Source organism: Periplaneta americana, chromosome 1 (assembly GCF_040183065.1).
Source record: "Periplaneta americana isolate PAMFEO1 chromosome 1, P.americana_PAMFEO1_priV1, whole genome shotgun sequence".
NCBI classification, from domain to species: domain Eukaryota; kingdom Metazoa; phylum Arthropoda; class Insecta; order Blattodea; family Blattidae; genus Periplaneta; species Periplaneta americana.
Window position 1 is genome coordinate 3,832,062 of NC_091117.1, and position 18,224 is coordinate 3,850,285.

At 34.4% G+C, this 18,224-nt stretch overlaps 1 protein-coding gene across 1 annotated transcript in view; it reads right to left on the reverse strand.

The window, feature by feature from the left end:
- Appl (amyloid-beta-like protein) overlaps positions 1-18,224 on the reverse strand; it is a 592,304-nt gene that overhangs the window by 167,335 nt on the left and 406,745 nt on the right. The gene's annotated exons all lie outside the window — the stretch shown is intronic.

The window sequence follows — 18,224 nt, forward strand, 5'->3', positions numbered from 1 at the left end:
CCTACTCACCAGATCTTGCACACTCTGACTTCTTTCTTTTCCTAAAGCTCAAAACTCACTTGGCTGGGAAGAGGTTATCGCAGCAGCAAAAAGGCTTTACTGCAGACCTCGATGAAACTGTGTACAAGGAGGGCATAGAAGAATTGCAGCACCCGTGGACCAAGTGTTTGAATCTCAGGGGGGATCATGTTGAGAAATGAAGATTGTTTCAGAATAATTCTAGTTTAATTTCTATGTCAGGCTATGAACTTTTCAAACAATCCTCGTATAGGTCTGATTTTGAAAAAGTACTCACGTCAAAGGGGAAATGGATGTACCCGAGAAAATCCCTCTGAAACCTCTGCTTTGTCCACCACAAACGTCATCACCATCAGGCCGGGGATTGGACCTGGTCCGTCTGGATAGAATACAAGCGCTCTAGAGATGAATCACAGATATGGCCTAAGCTAGCGGAATAATGGATAGGCCTATATGGGAACACTGAATCACACCTACAAAGCCAGACCTGGAGGGGTTTAAAAAAATCAAGAGAGTCGGTCCTTTCGGTCGAACCCCAGACCTTCTGAATATAAGGCAGGAGTATTAGTTACTACAAAATCATACAGATCCTTACAAAAGACTTTTAAGGAACCCGGAGGTTCATTGCCGCCCTCACATAAGCTCGCCATAGGTTCCTTATTCTGTGCAAAATTAATCCAGTCTCCATCATCATATCCCACCTCCTTCAAATTCATTTTAATATTATCCTCTCAACTACGTCTCATCCTCCCCAAAGGTCTTTTTCCCTCCGGTCTCCCAACTAACATTCTATATGCATTTCTGGATTCGCCCATACGTGCTACATGCCCTGCCCATCTCAAGCGTCTGGATTTAATGTTCCTAATTATGTCAGGTGAAGATTACAATGCGTGCAGTTCTGTGTTGTGTAACTTTCTCCATTTTCCTGTAACTTCATCCCGCTTAGCCCCAAATATTTTCCTAAGCACCTTATTCTCAGACACCCTTAACCTATGTTCCTGTCTCAAAGTGAGAGACCAAGTTTCACAACCATACAGAACAACCGGTAATATAACTGTTTTATAAATTCTAACTTTGAGATTTTTTGACAGCAGACTAGATGACAAAAGCTTCTCAACCGAATAATAACAGGCATTTCCCATATTTATTCTGCGTTTAATTTCCTCCCGAGTGTCATTTATATTTGTTACAGTTGCTCCAAGATACTTGAATTTTTCCACCTCTTCGAAGGATAAATCTCCAATTTTTATAGTTCCATTTCGTACGATATTCTGGCCACGAGACATAATCATATACTTTGTCTTTTCGGGATTTACTTCCAACCCTATCGCTCTACCACATAACCATAGTGTTAATAAATTTATTTTCATCATGACTTATACCAAACGAAGTAAATGCTGGCATAACGAAGAAATTCATCACATAGAAGCCACAAAAATTAATGAATGGCGTAAAAGAAGACTTCAATCACATTAGGAGCATTTCTACAGGTTTCATCACGACATCAGATATGAAAAACCATTGAGGCAATGAGATTATAAACAGATGAATAACTAGAGTTGGCATGGCAACAGTGAACGCCCATGTGTCAGTAATAAAGTTTCATTGGAAATGCGGACATATTGAATCTGTTTAGCTGGACGGATGAAGAATGACCGCCGGTAAATATGAGGACTGCTACAGATTTATTGAACGGAATATAACAGCTCTGCGTTAATTAATATGGAAACCTACACCGCTGCTATCCGGGAACGCTGGTAAAGACAAATAAACCGCACGAGGTATCTGCAATTACAGGCGTGGGAAAACATCGCGAAATTCCATCGTCAGCTTTACTGTGGAAATATGAAAACATTTGTAGCGAGAAAAGCTGACAATAACACGCATTGTGACCAGATGACTGGATAAAACATTATTATTATGTCGGCCTGGGTGGCTCAGTCAATAGAGTGCTGGCCTTCTGTGTCCGAGGTTGCGGTTTCGATTCCGGCCTAGATCGTTGGCATTTAAGTGTGCTTAAATGCGACAGGCTCGTGTCACTATATTTTCTGGCATGTAAAAAAACTCCTGAGGGAGAAAATTCCGACACACCGGCGACGCTGATATAACCTCAGCAGTTGTGAACGTCGTTAAATAAAACCTAAGTTACATTTATTATTATTATTATTATTATTATTATTATTATTATTATTATTATTATTATTATTATTATTATTGGACCCAACTGTTAGATTTGAGATGAGCCAGACCCAACCATCTGAGGTCAACAAAGAGAAACAACAAATTTATGAGCCTACTATTCCGTATTTTTTTTCTTTCAGTAAGTTACTTTACGACGCTTTATCAACATCTTTGGTTATTTAGCGTCTGAATGAAATGAAAGTGATAATGCCGGTGAAATGAGCCCGGGGTCCAGCACCGAAAATTATCTAGCATTTGCTCATATTGGGTTGAGGGAAAACCCCGGAAAAAATCTCAACCAATTAACTTTCCCCGACCGGGAATCAAACCCGGGCCACCTGGTTTCGCGGCCAGACGCGCTGACCGTTACTCCACAGGTGTGGGCTATTCCGTATTTTCGAGAAAAATATCAAATGGAAGGCACCTGGGAAGTACATGGTTTAATGATCGGAGCTAGGGGCACCATCCCACGATCAACTGTAAACACTATCAAAACATTTGGAATACATGACATCATTCCAAAAATAATTACTTCTAGCATTAAAGGGTCTGCGGCGATTCTGAAAAATCATTTATACGGAATATAATCCCCCCCTTTCTATCCGTTAGTGTGTGATTGTTACAATATATGTACAAATTTATTATTTCTTAAATTTAAGCTTCTAGTTCACATTTCAATTTGACTCATCTATTTTACTGTAATCGTTAATATTCTTATATGTGTGTTATTCTGTGTTTTTGGCAACCCAGGATGCCTGGGCAGACTATTTCTTGGAAATAAATTATATTAAACAGTCAAAGAAAGAGAGAAGAAGCGGTGAGATGAAAGAGACCCCATAGGCAGCATGATGAAGCAGATATAGCTGAGGGTTATCTATAAAGGTCACTGCTTACATTAACAAGACACATAGCCTTCGGAATTACTATTTTACTATGATTACGAAGGCCGTTATGACTTAATTGGTAATCAAATTAATTGACTTTATTTTAAATGCGTATTACTTTGGTGAAATGCAAACGAATTAAATATGATTTAACTTCCGTATTTAAGTTAAATTACAATTAGTTAATTGTGTATTAGTAACAAGTTGGTGAAATCGGGCCTAAGAGATGCTAGAGACTTAACAAATTATTAAAACAAAAATGAGTACTAGCTAGATGGATTTTCCACGGCTGAGAAAAAAATAATCTCATTGAACTCCCAAGATCTTACGCAGAATTGCAACATGTTTCTAGGACTGTAAGTCCTTCAGTTAGTACAAGTAATTCTGAAGTTTATGTTTCTCGCAGACTTTTAGTAGAGGCACCGGGGATTACTGCTTAAACTGATATGAAGGATAGCTACGAATGTCCTTGTTAGACTAAAGCAATATGTTGTTCCTGGTGGAGTGTGATTCCATGTCTGTTCGTGATTGCCCCGCTATGCAGATCCAGTGGTGTGTGCTTATTGCCTAACGCAATCTAATTGGTGATGATAATCCTGTTACTATCAACTGACTCCAATCCATTGGCACCGTGAAGGACTATACAAAACTATTCTTCATTACAGACCTAATGGACAATAAGAGTTTGAGTGACTCTAAAGGAGATGAAAGGAAAAGGTAAATTTGTGTTTTACGGGAAAGAACTGAATTTTCCTCAAATATTTTCCGACAAATTGTGTTAATGTATTATTGTTGTTGTTATTATTATTATTATTATTATTATTATTATTATTATTATTATTATTTATAAATGATATAAGTAAAAGAATAAGTTCTAGCTGCCTTTTATTTGCGGATGATCTCAAAATCTTTCGTAAAATTAATAGTTCAGCTGATTGTCAAATTCTTCAAAATGACATTAATTCAATTTTACAATGGTCTGTTGAAAATGGAATGAAAATTAATCAATCCAAAACTTTTGTTATTTCCTTCTCACGGAAAACTACTTCCCAAAAATTTAATTATTCTCTTAGTAATGTCGTAATTACTAAGAAAGATTGTATTAGAGATCTTGGTGTCTTACTTGATTCAAAATTATATTTCCATGATCATGTGCAATATATTTATACCCATTTATTAAGAATGCTTGGTCTAATTGGGTCTATAACTTATTCTTTTTCCACTCCTATGTGTTTATTAATTTTATACTATACATTGGTTAGATCCAAGCTTGAATATGCATCTGCTGCATGGAACTCCATTACTTCCACTGACTCGACTAAATTGGAGAATATTCAAAGAAAATTTATTTCCCTGTGTTCTTATAGATTTTTACCAAATTTCGATTATAACTATGAGACTAATTGCGAATATTTCAATTGCGGTAGTTTGTTTACCAGACGTCAGGATCTTGATTATTTATTTTTTTGTAAAGTCATTAAGGGTGATATTGATTGTGAATCTTTCATAAGCAATATCAGTCTTCGTATTCCTGCTAATGGTTTAAGATTTCATAAATTGTTTTATAATAAGAAACCTAAATCTCTCTCTCCGGTCTGCAGATGCATTAAATATGCTAGTTTGTACGGAATGAACTTGGATCCATTTAATGTGTAATATATCTTTTGAGTTTTTATGTTAGTTTTATTAATTTATGCCATTTGTTAAGATAAGTATCATACTATTCTTGTCAATTGCGTATCTTTACAATACTACTTATATGATTCCAGTCTTCATTTATATGATTTCATTAATTCATTTGTAATTCATTCCATTTAATTGCCCTTATAACTAATTTTAATAATTATTTGTGCTATTTATTTATTTTTCTTTTTTTTTGCATTTGGTCAATGATTAATGTAGACTGTTATATTGATTGTATTTCATCTCACTGCCATTTTCTATCATTCATTCTCATCATCATTTGTTGTTTTGTTTTGTTTTGTATCGTGCTAAACTGTAATTGGCCTTGTGCTGTTGTTTTGCACGTTAAATAAATAAATAAATAAATAAATAAATAAATAAATAAATAATTATCATCATCATCCCTTGTTTAACAACATTGTTAGGACAATCACTTCCACGAAATACTTTATTTTTTTATTTTAGTAGATTATTTTACGACGCTTTATCAACATCTTAGGTTATTTAGCGTCTGAATGAGATGAAGGTGATAATGCCGGTGAAATGAGTCCGGCGTCCAGCACCATTTGCTCAGATTGGGCTGAGGGAAAACCCCGGAAAAAACCTCAACCAGATAACTTGCCCCGACTGGGAATCGAACCCGGGCCACCTGGTTTCGCGGCCAGACGCGCTAACCGTTACTCCACAGGTGTGGACTCCACGAAATATGAGGACAATGTAAGGTGTATTTGACGTTAAATTTGCCAAATTTGTGCATCATGTCTGGAAGTAGGCCTATATCAACATTAATACAACTTGGCAGGCCTACATGCACATTCTCTAATAGAACTGAGTTACTTACAATTTACTTATAAATATTTTTTAAAATGTTGTTTGTCTAAAGATCAAATTTTATCACATTTTCTTACAGAAAATATTTAACAACTTTGATAAAAAATTTAGACAGACGAAGACTGGAAAAAAAATCATAAATGTGAGTTTAATTATCATGTTTCCTAATATTTTCTGAGAAATAAATGTACAGGGTGTAACAGAGCTTCACCAACAAAATTTGAAGAATGAGAGGTCACAAAACTAGGATCTTTTTTTTTTTTAAGTCCTTCATGAGTTATGCGTCCTTTTTAAATCTACCATCTCTAAATATTATTATATTATTGTATTTTTGGATCTTGTCAGAAAAATGCAACATAAAATTTCACAAATAATTGACAATACAGAATCCAAAACTTAGCAGGTCCTTTCTTTCAACAAAATGCCGAATACATGAATGACAAAAGAGTCAATCGAACGAACATGAGGATGTATCTTGGGATCCATAAGAAACAAACCACGCGGGCTAACATGGTTGATGATGATTGTCACGAAAACGGCCACGACAATGAGAGAGGCTGCCGTCCTTATTAGTAACGAGTTCATATTTTATCTCGCCAGGATTTGTACCTTCATCTTCGCCGACTATGAGTAACGTGTCATGCGCTCTGGTTTATTGCCCTAATGCGTACTGGGAGGCAGGAAATTACCCCATATGATGATATGATAACATTAGGGAGGCGTCAACTTTTATCGAGCAGCAGACTACGTGAAATGTCTTCGTTACCAGCCATCTCGTCACTGCGTGCCGGAACAGGAACTACGTCACATTCCGACGTCATCAACGTCATTTGCACTCTGCAGAAGTCCTGATTCTCTAAAGCAACTCAGTGAGCTTGGGACGAATCCAGTTATTACCAATCTCCCTTCTTCTTCTTCTCCTTCTTCTACTACTACTACTTCTTCTATTTCTATTTCTTCTTCTACTACTTCTTCTATTACTACTTCTTCTACCACTTCTTCTATTACTACTTCTTCTGCTACTACTTCTTTTTCTTCTACTACTACTACTACTTCTTCTTCTACTTTCCCTTCTTCTACTTCATCATTATCTTCTTCTACTTCCTCTTCTTCTACTACTTATTCTTCTAATTCATCTTCCTCTTCTTCTACTACTTCTTCCTCTTCTCCTACTTCTTCTACTTCCTCTTCTTTTTCTTCTTCATCATCATCTTCTATTTCCTCTTCTTTTTTTTCTACTACTACTTCCTCTTCTTCTACTTCATCATCACCTTCTCCTACTTCCTCTTCTTCTACTTCTTTATCATTATCTTCTTCTACTTCCTCTTCTCCTACTACTTATTCTTCTAATTCATCTTCCTCTTCTTCTATTACTTCTTCTTCCTCTTCTCCTACTTCTTCTACTACTACTGCTTCTTCTACTTCATCATCACCTTCTCCTACTTCCTCTTTTTCTACTTCTTCATCTTCTACTTCTTCCTCTTCTTCTACTACTACTTCTTCTACTTCCTCTTTTTCTTCTACTACTACTTCTTCTTTTCCTCTTCTTCTACTTCCTCTTCTTCTTCATCTACTACTTCTTCATCTACTACTACTACTACTACTACTTCTTCCTCTTCTTCTACTACTACTTCTTCCTCTACTTCTTCTTCTACTACTACTTCTTCCTCTTCTTCTTCTACTACTACTTCTTATACTTCTACTTCCTCTTCTTCCTCTACTTCTTCTTCTACTTCCTCTTCTTCTTTTTCTTCTCTCCCTATGCAGGTTTCTTCTGTCCTTAGCTTAGCATTTTAAGGCTAATTTACAGGCTCTGATCTCAGTCACCCTATCAGTGTATTCTCTCCAGGTTTCCCTGTCTTTATTATTTCATTGAGTTATTCTATTTCTAATTCTCGTCGAATCAAGTTTTGTGTAATCAACCAGCTATTGATATGAGTAATCTAATTTCTGCTGCTTCCGTTCTGCATGTATGCCTTGCCCTTAATGTCCATTTTTCTGATCCATATGTAGGCCTAAGAGTTTGTATCGCCACAAATTTATAAAGCTTCACTACAAAGTCTTTCCTTGCTTTGTGTTTAAGTGTCAGTTGTAATGTTCGTGTTTTGTGATTAATTTGCTTATTTCATTACCGTATTTTCTCGAATACCCCGCGCCCTCGAATAAGCCACGCACTCCAGTTTTCAGACAGAAAAAAAAAAACCCAAATTACAAAAATAAAACTTTGTATTCAGGACAAATTAAAAATAATGAAGCACAAATACAGGTCAGTTAACAATAAATAAATGTTAACCTGGAACAGGCCCGATTTTCAAACCCATCCTAAGCACACGCACTGCACGCATGTCAGGCGTGTTGCATACTCCGCCGTTTACACGATATCCTGCAACATTAACAGCAAGCGTCACGATTTCCATGTTCCTCCGCATCTCTGGTATTTGATATTTATTTACACTAAATTAATTATACAAAGCATAAAAAATCAAGAACATCCGTATGAGCAAAGTTCGTGTTCGGGTGTAGCGTATAATACAGCAACACAAAAATTAATGCATAGACATTATACTATATGTAGGGTAAAGGTTGGTAATATTGTGATAGTTCTTTTTGAGAATTTATTACAAGTTTACTGAGCGAGAGCAAGATCGATTTTTTGCGTCAACGTATTAAGGGAATGTTCGTGGACAAGACGCTACACAAAACAGGCCTTGCAACACTAAGTAAAATTACCGTCTATCAAATTCTGCTGGCATGGTTCAATCTAGCATTTAACAATGGGACTAATATTACATCAAATTCTAATACCAAAAGTAGTTCAAAGTTTCTATGTCTCAAATTATAACTTCAACGTCTGGGAACGGCCTTAAATTCTGAACATCAGACTCAACAAAGGCGCTACATTTCAAAGTCTCAAATGTACTCCAAAAGTGACCAACTTCGAAATATAACATTGAGGACTGAGTTCTTACAGTAGCTCTAACAATGAGCGTAGTCTCTTTTGTCTCAAACTCTGGGTACGAGAAAGAATCAAAGTCAACGTTCAACAATGAGATCAATTTAATGGGAACATGGGGCAGGACGGGGTAGTTAATGTTTGAATGCTTTTATTTGGTATCAAATAATGTAAATGTTTAGATTTTATGACATATATGCTTTTATTACACTGTAAACAAGTAAAAAAATATGCACTTCGAGTGAAATCCGGTCATTATAACCTTAAAATAAATTAGTTTTTCGAAATGTGTGTTTTGCTCCGTTCTGCCCCACGTATGGGGCAAAATGGGGTATCTATTTTTTTGTAATAATGAAGTGGCAAAAGTGACAAAAATTATATACTGAAAATGTAAATACTACAACATTTTACAAGTTTACTTGAGAAAAAGTCATTCGCAAAATACGCAAATTTGCGTGGCATCCTCGTCTTGACTATCTACTCCTACGCAACAATTGTGAGCCCATTTCAGACATGATACGCATCTAATCCAACAACAGAACGAACAACCCATTACAGGAGGTGAAATTTAATTAAATATGACGTGGGGCAGGACGTACTGCCCTGTTATGCCCCACCCCGTTTTGCCCCACAGTCACAATTTCTAAGTTATGAGGTATTGCCAGGAAAAATAACGCACGAAATTTAAGAAAGTTTCGGAATTAAAAGCCAGGTAAGCACTCTATAATATGACATTAAAATAGATTATCTAAATAAATCTCATTTCTACTTACGTGTGACAAGAGAACACTTTAAAGTTGCAAATGAATGATACAATATGATGCAGCAACCTAATAACATACAACAGATGCAAGAAATGGCAGTAAGTGTTGTGTGATGATATATTTACATGAGTTGACGAAGTTCTAAACAAATTCGGTAGATTTGCATTACTTGTTGGGAAGATAGAGGCTATACCCCGTCCTGCCCCATATTCCCCTACGTGACACTTTATGTTATGTTGGATTCAGCGCCAAAATTGAACAATTACATCAGATTACTACACGTCAAGTCGTCGCTATGCTATATTTTTCAGCACCACAACAGCAGCGAGAAAATTACAGCATCGTACAATTTTTTCGGTCAGTAATGGGACCGGTGCCCACCCAGCATAGACGTATTATTGGTGGCGAAATCCGATTACGAAAGTCAGCTATAACGACTGGGGAAACATCGTGTTAACCACACGATACCACCATTGCGGTTGGATGATCGTCCACCTCTACTCCCTCATGTGGACGTGAGGCCAGCATTCGGCCGGTAGGTCTGGGCCCTTAAAGGGCTATAGCACCATAGATTATATAATCTTTTCCAGATGATCAACTCTATATGAACCCTACGACAAAGTGTCTATAGCAGACCAAATAACCATGGAAATTCTTAAAGCAATTGCTTGAGAAAAGAAAGGAATATAATGTGCCAATTTTTATAGCATTTATAGATTATGTTAAAGCCTTTGATAAAGTAAAAAGAAATATAATATGGGATATAATGAACCTACGAGGCTTTCCAAGTCACATAATAAGAGCAATTCAAAGCCTGTACGCTGGAACAATGATAAAAATAAAAAATGGAAACAGTCAACTAACAATATAGAGATAAATCAAGGTGTGAGACAAGGGTGCCCTTTAGCACCCGCTCTGTTTAACCTTTATATTTAAGATGTCATAAGGATATGGCAATATATTTATCAGGAAAGTTTAGAGTAGATAATAGAAAATTACATACACTCCTCTTTGCAGATGTTCAGGCAGTGATAGCAACTGACGAGGACAGCTTGCAGAGAGCCATTTTTCAATTAGAAAGAGTTGCTGCTGAATATAACCTACAGATATCGCCAAGTAAAACCAAAGTAATGGCGTTCCATGGGAAGAATATAGTAAGAGCCAAAATAGTAGTGAACAATATTTTAATAGAACAGGTAACTGATTTTAACTATTTAGGGGTCTTCCTAGGAAATGATAGGACAAAGGACATTAACAGAAAATTAAATCTGTTCCAACATATTTGTGGTACAATTGAGAGAACACTAGGAAGGAAAACCAGAAGAGAAACTCTACTCAAGTTTTATAACGTTTTAGCTTTGCCTGTATTGATGTATGGCTCGGAATGCTGGACCCTTAATAAAAGCATGATAAGAAGAGTGGAAGCAGCAGAAATGAGATTTCTTCGATATGTAGCAGGATATACTCTTTTAGACAGGAAAAGGAATGAAGATATTCGCAAAGAACTACAAATAGTCAGCATAGTAACAAAAATAGAAGAATATAGAAATAAATGGTTTGAACACGTCAGCAGAATGAATGAAGAAGGGCTGCCCCGTATGATCCTAAATTATAAGCCTCAAGGTCACAGAAGTCGAGGACGACCAACCAAAAGATGGAGTGATCAACTATACTCTGGAGCCGGAACAAATCAGTAATGATCTAATCCATGACGGAGATGATGATGATGATGATGATGATGATGATGACGATGAAATTCTTAAAGCCGGCTATTACGTCTCAGTATTCAGACAAGAAAATCTTAATCCTCTCAGCAAACTTTATTATTGATTTTATTCAAAACCACTAATGACTTTTCCTGTTGGCTGACGACACCCGTTGCGGCATGACCTTAATTTGACCACCCCTGCGGCAGAGATACCGGGGTGGGTTTCATCAGATACTCACAAGCGAGCGGGACTAATGACCGCCATTTCCATGACGCCTGGCGCGCGCTAGACTGGGCTAAGGCGCCGCATGCAAATCGAGACTGGATCGATACCAGAGCACCGCATTCTGCATCGATACATGGTAATCGATTCATTACACAGGCTTCCAAAACTATCAGTGAACATCCAAAAAACATCAGACTAAAATCATACCAATAAACCAATGCAATAGGCCTATAAAATGCAATGGAAGCATAAATAAATGTCAGTTTTCGTCACCATGATATTAATGATTACCATTATTTCCACACTTCTACCTTCTTCGTATTCAATCATAGCATAGCCTACTATTTGTATGGATGTAATGTGGTGCTGCCACAAGGTTTCTTGACTACGCAAAACTAGCCGTCTGTTTGGCAAGAGTCCAGGTAACCAAAAGATAATGAAAAATTTTGCCTCATCACTCAACTCTGTATCACGGGTTTCTTCTCATGGAGAGAAGGAACATGACACTAAAACCTATCGCATCTGTGGCTCAAGAACTACCGCGCTGGTCTTCTATCCAAATAGCTCGGGTTCAATTCACAACGTGTAGAATGCAATCAACGTCAGACCATTTTCATATTTCCTATGTTTTGCTAAAATTTTCATATTTTCATAATATTGTTAAAATGTTCAGATTTGATAATGTTTTGTTAAAATGTTCATATTTCATAATGTTTTGTTAAGATTTTCATATTTCCTAATGTTGTTAAAATTTTCATATTTCATAATGTTTTGTTAACATTTTCATATTTCATAATGTTTTGTTAACATTTTCATATTTCATAATGTTTTGCTAAAATTTTCATGTTTCATAATGTTTTGTTAACATTTTCATATTCCATCATGTTTTGCTAACATTTTCATGTTTCATAATGTTTTGTTAACATTTTCATATTTCATAATGTTTTGTTAACATTTTCATATTTCCTAATGTTGTTAAAATTTTCATATTTCATAATGTTTTGTTAAAATTTTCATATTTCATAATGTTTTGCTAAACTTTTCATATTTCATAATGTTTTGTTAACATTTTCATATTTTCATAATGTTGTTAAAATTTTCATATTTGATAATGTTTTGTTAAAATTTTCATATTTCATAATGTTTTGTTAACATCTTCATATTTTCTAATGTTAAAATTTTCATATTTCATAATGTTTTGTTAACATTTTAATGTTTCATAATGTTTTCCTAAAATGTTCATGTTTCATAAAGTTTTGTTAACATTTTCATATTTTCATAATGTTGTTAAAATTTTCATATTTGATAATGTTTTGTTAAAATTTTCATATTTCATAATGTTTTGTTAACATCTTCATATTTCCTAATGTTGTTAAAATTTTCATATTTCATAATGTTTTGTTAACGTTTTCATACTTCCTAATATTGTTAAAATTTTCATATTTCATAATGTTTTGTTAACATTTTCAAACTTCCTAATGTTGTTAAAATTTTCATATTTCATAATGTTTTGTTAACATTTTCATACTTCCTAATGTTGTTAAAATGTTCATATTTCATAATGTTTTGTTAACATTTTCATACTTCCTAATGTTGTTAAAATTTTCATTTTTCATAATGTTTTGTTAACATTTTCATACTTCCTAATGTTGTTAAAATGTTCATATTTCATAATGTTTTGTTAACATTTTCATACTTCCTAATGTTGTTAAAATTTTCATTTTTCATAATGTTTTGTTAACATTTTCATACTTCCTAATGTTGTTAAAATGTTCATATTTCATAATGTTTTGTTAACATTTTCATACTTCCTAATGTTGTTAAAATTTTCATTTTTCATAATGTTTTGTTAACATTTTCATACTTCCTAATGTTGTTAAAATTTTCATATTTCATAATGTTTTGTTAACGTTTTCATACTTCCTAATGTTGTTAAAATTTTCATATTTCATAATGTTTTGTTAACATTTTCATACTTCCTAATGTTGTTAAAATGTTCATATTTCATAATGTTTTGTTAACATTTTCATACTTCCTAATGTTGTTAAAATGTTCATATTTCATAATGTTTTGTTAACATTTTCATACTTCCTAATGTTGTTAAAATTTTCATATTTCATAATGTTTTGTTAACATTTTTATATTTCATAATGTGTTGAAATGTTCATACTTCCTAAAGATTTTTTTCCGCTCTTCCGCGAATATTTCGATAACTACCACTGAATCGGGCTTTCCAGTTATTATAAGGGGGCAATAATGATGTTTTCCAGGAAATACTTGAAAACCCCAAGCCAAGCATTCCACTAACATTCCCGGGTTCCCAAGGGTAAGTGAAATTTCCAATTTCTTCTTTAGAGTCATTGAACTCATAACGTTTAATGAATTCGAGAAGACAAACCTAAGTAAGTGGTTCCTATTCCACCGTTGCTCATTCTTTGGAATCAAGAGGAAGTCTTTTCATGTTGACGTGTCTATTTATATGGGAATAAATTAATATTTACACGGGTTTAAACCATCAATTTTTCTGTCTACTTAATTTCTCCTCTTCTTCCAACGTCATGGGTTTTTCACTGTACAAAATAATATCAACTGATAAAACGTGTAAGCATTTTATAAAAAAATACAGGAAAGTTTTATTATGATATAAATTTTATGGTTAAAATATATCTGCAGTGCCTGGGAAAAGTGACACAAGTCGGTTTCACAAACCTTTCTTGATAATTTATTGACAACTTACGGAACATCTGCTCGATTGGAAAAAGAGACGTAAGTATTTCTCCCATTACAATAATTCATACAGAAGAAAAAAACAAATCGACATAAACTAGTGTAAGTTGTCAATAAATTATCAAAAAAGTTTTGTGGAAACTGACTTACGTCAATTTTCCCACGCAATGCAGATATCACAGTAAAACATCAGTCAATAATAACAGATACAACCTGTAATATAGCTTATAATATATATTATGTAAATAATTGTATATGAGTTTTCACTCACACAAAATAAAATAAGAACTTATACAACAATTTGCATGATTAATTACTAACACATATTAAAGAAAAACTTATAAAATAAGTAAGTGAAAGCTCGTAACATATATGCCAAATGTTTTACTCTTAATTTTAACTTTTAACTTGTTTAGTATTTATTTTTATTCACATTTAATATTCATTATGCTTATTACACCAAATTTAAAATTGAAGATAACATATTTGAAAATGTATGATCTGATGATGTCGCAAAGCGACGAAAACATTAATACTAGTCACAAAATATGTAATATAAAGGATTCATTCCTTGAATAAGTTATTGCGTGATAAGTCACTGACTGAAAATAATAAAAACATTTAATAGAATAACTGAGGTTCTCTACTGCATCCGAAAGTGCGCGCTAAATATCGATAGTACAACTGGGCCTGATCGATTATCACGCTATATTTTGGTCAAAGAGTACAGCTACAGCAATATTATTCCACTTATTCTGTGCTCTTTGGTTTGTTCTTCTGTGGTTACTAGGCAACCATCATCATAAAATGACAATCGATAAGAACAGCTGTTTGAGGGACGGCCATTTTTTTCTCTATATACAACGTTAAAACAAGGAATTTCGTGTATATAACTACTGCAAAGCAATCCCCATGTATAGTTACAGCCTGTTTATACATCCACCGCATATGCATGGTTTATTAGTAACGTTTTCTGTCCAAACTCTGCATAAGTCTCGTATAATAATTGTGCACGGTTTATTAGTAAGACCGTTAATCTCTAAGGGTGCTATTTATAGACATTTCGCTAGCCCGCGCTACGAGCGTGCTAAACTAGCCCCGGCTATCGGCTGTTGCTTGTACAGGATTCATATCATATCATATCATATCATATCATATCATACCATATCATATCATATCATATCATATTCATATATCATATATCGTAGCATATCATATTATTTATCATATCATATATCATAACATATAATATCATATCATATATCATAACATATCATATCATCATATATCATAACATATCAAATCATATCGTATCATATATCATAACATATCATATCATATATCATAACATATCAAATCATATATCATATCATATATCATAACATATCATATCATATATCATAACATATCATATCATATATCATATCATATATCATATCATATATCATATCATATCATATATCATAACATATCATATCATATCATATATCATAACATATCATATATCATATCATATATCATATCATATATCATAACATATCTTATATCATATATATCATATCATATTAAATATCATATATCATAACATATCATATCATATCATATATCATATCATATCATATCATATATCATATCATATATCATAACATATATCATATATCATAACATATCATATCATATATCATAACATATCATATCATATATCATATCATATCATATCATATATCATATCATATCATATATCATATCATATATCATAACATATCATATCATATATCATAACATATCATATCATATATCATATCATATATCATATATCATAACATATATCATATAATTTATCATATCATATCATATATCATATATCATATCATATCATATCATATCATATCATATCATATCATATATCGTTAACACTGGTTTATGAATACGAAAAACGTTAGTACGCTGATCAGCCACCGGAAGCCCCGCTAAGAATGTCTATGAATACGGCCCTAAAGGCTTATTTTTCTAAGTTATAACGTAAGCTTGCTTCAAATGGTTTAGGAACGCAGATATTCTAGCACTGAAGTATTAATTTTGTCAAAGTAAGTAGCCTGTATTTCGGCAAAATTTTCTCCATATCGTGCCTCTCAGTGACAAAGCCGCTTATCCGGCGATGACCTGGACAGCAAGGTGTCAGTGGGCGCTGATACGCTCGCCACTCCAGCGCCCTCGGCTCCGTTGTGCTATTGTTAGGCCTGCTTTGTTTGACGTTCGTTTGAGTCTCCTGGACAATAGGCAACTCGTGTTAAGGCGGACGAAGCGTGAAAATCGCGTCGTTATCGACTTCCGATGTGCCGATGGATCCGAGCGCCAGAGAGCGCGCATGTGGGACCTTACCAGGGACAGCACATATGCGGAAACCTTGTAAGGGATGTGCTCCATATTCAGCATCCCAGAGAATTCCTAGAGATGCTGCTTACAGTGCCAGTGAAGCATATAAAAAATTTACGTTTTAAAGCCACGGGAATTCTAAAGCAGAATTATAGAGGGTGATTCAGAATAACAGTAACATATTTCATTACAATACGGATACAATTTTGGTGAAGCGTATTTCAGATACCGGAAGACTGGTCGGCGAAGCTTCTTCTTGCAAAGAGCATTACAGTTTAGATATCTCCTGGAATTACGCCTGCTACATTTTTTAAAATTGATCTGAAGTACAACCCGCGTTTTACCCCACCGGTATATCGCAAGATATTTAATGAGTAGCCTTCAACAGACAGTTTTGTCTGACACATTTCACACCTGTTCAGATAGCGTCCCGTATATGTGATAATAGTACATTATGCAACGAGCCTATAATGGTAGTAATTAAGACGCGAGTATGTTTATGAAACGAGCGCAAGCGAGTTTCATAATTTTCATACGAGCGTTTTAATTACCATTATAGTCAAGTTTCATACGACTTTTTATGCTCGACCATATTTCTAACTTGAAATTATTCATAAGGATTCATGTTATTCTTATCTGACTGAGAAGCGGAACTGATCTTGTGCAATACCTCGTAAATTGTGAAATGTGCGCAGACGCGAAAGTATTGATTTTTTCCGAGAAACAAATGTCGACATTGACCTTGATATAATCTAGAGAGTAAAATAAACATTAATCTTGTTATAACCTTGAAATTGAATTAGAAATTGAAAAACGAGATGACAAATTGAATTTATTTCAATATTATTTACAATTAACGCTAATTATTATAGTAACAGAACTGACTTTATTTCAAATATAGGTGATTTATTGATTTATTGCAGTCTTTCGAATTACCATATTTCGGCATGGTCGAGCATAATAGTACATTATGCAACGAGCCTATAATGAAGGTAATTAAGAAGTGAGTATGGATATTTATGAAACGAGCGCAAACGAGTTTCATAATTTTCATACGAGCTTCTTAATTACCATTTTAGGCGAGTTTCATACGACTTTTTATGCTCGACCATATTTCTAACTTGATATTATTAATTTTATTGTATCTGACCTGGAGCAATGTCCCGTATGTTGTGAGATGTGCGCAGACGCGAAAGTATTGATTTTTTCCGAGGAACAAATGTCCACATTGACCTTGCTAGGCCATAAGAACCTACAGAGATAACATTGAAATTAAATTAGACATTGAAAAACGAGATGACAAATTGAATTTAGTTGAATATTATTTACAATTAACGATAATTATTATAGTAACAGAACATAACCTTCTGCGACAGTATTGGATTTCCAGCCTCCGTGACTTTTCGCTAATTCTCTTTCGATTGCATATCCGAGAATAATCGATACTTGCGGTTTTATAACGGTAGAAAGCTGACCAGTCATTGGCTGAACAGTTGTAACCTGAGTCGTCATTGGCTGAAAGACCTGACCTTTAATGAGTAGGTGTACTTTAATGACATGCATTAAAGGTCTGCTACCAGGTGTATAATTACTATATTTCGGCATGGTCGAGCATAAATTAATTTAAGTGATCTTGGATTTGAGATTACTTCGTGGAGGTTTACACCCAAGTTCTAGAGGTACGCGGCCTGCTGTGCTCCCGAAGTCTGCATGTGGTGAGGAGATGCACGGCTGTCTGGTTGGGAATCCGTTCTGCCCATTTTGTAGTGATGCTGCTGGAAGTTGCCGTGGTTGGTTAGGAACTGAGGTAGGATAAAATATGTTGAGAGGATATTGCTTTGTTGTCTGTTAATTTTCAAAAGAATTAAAAATA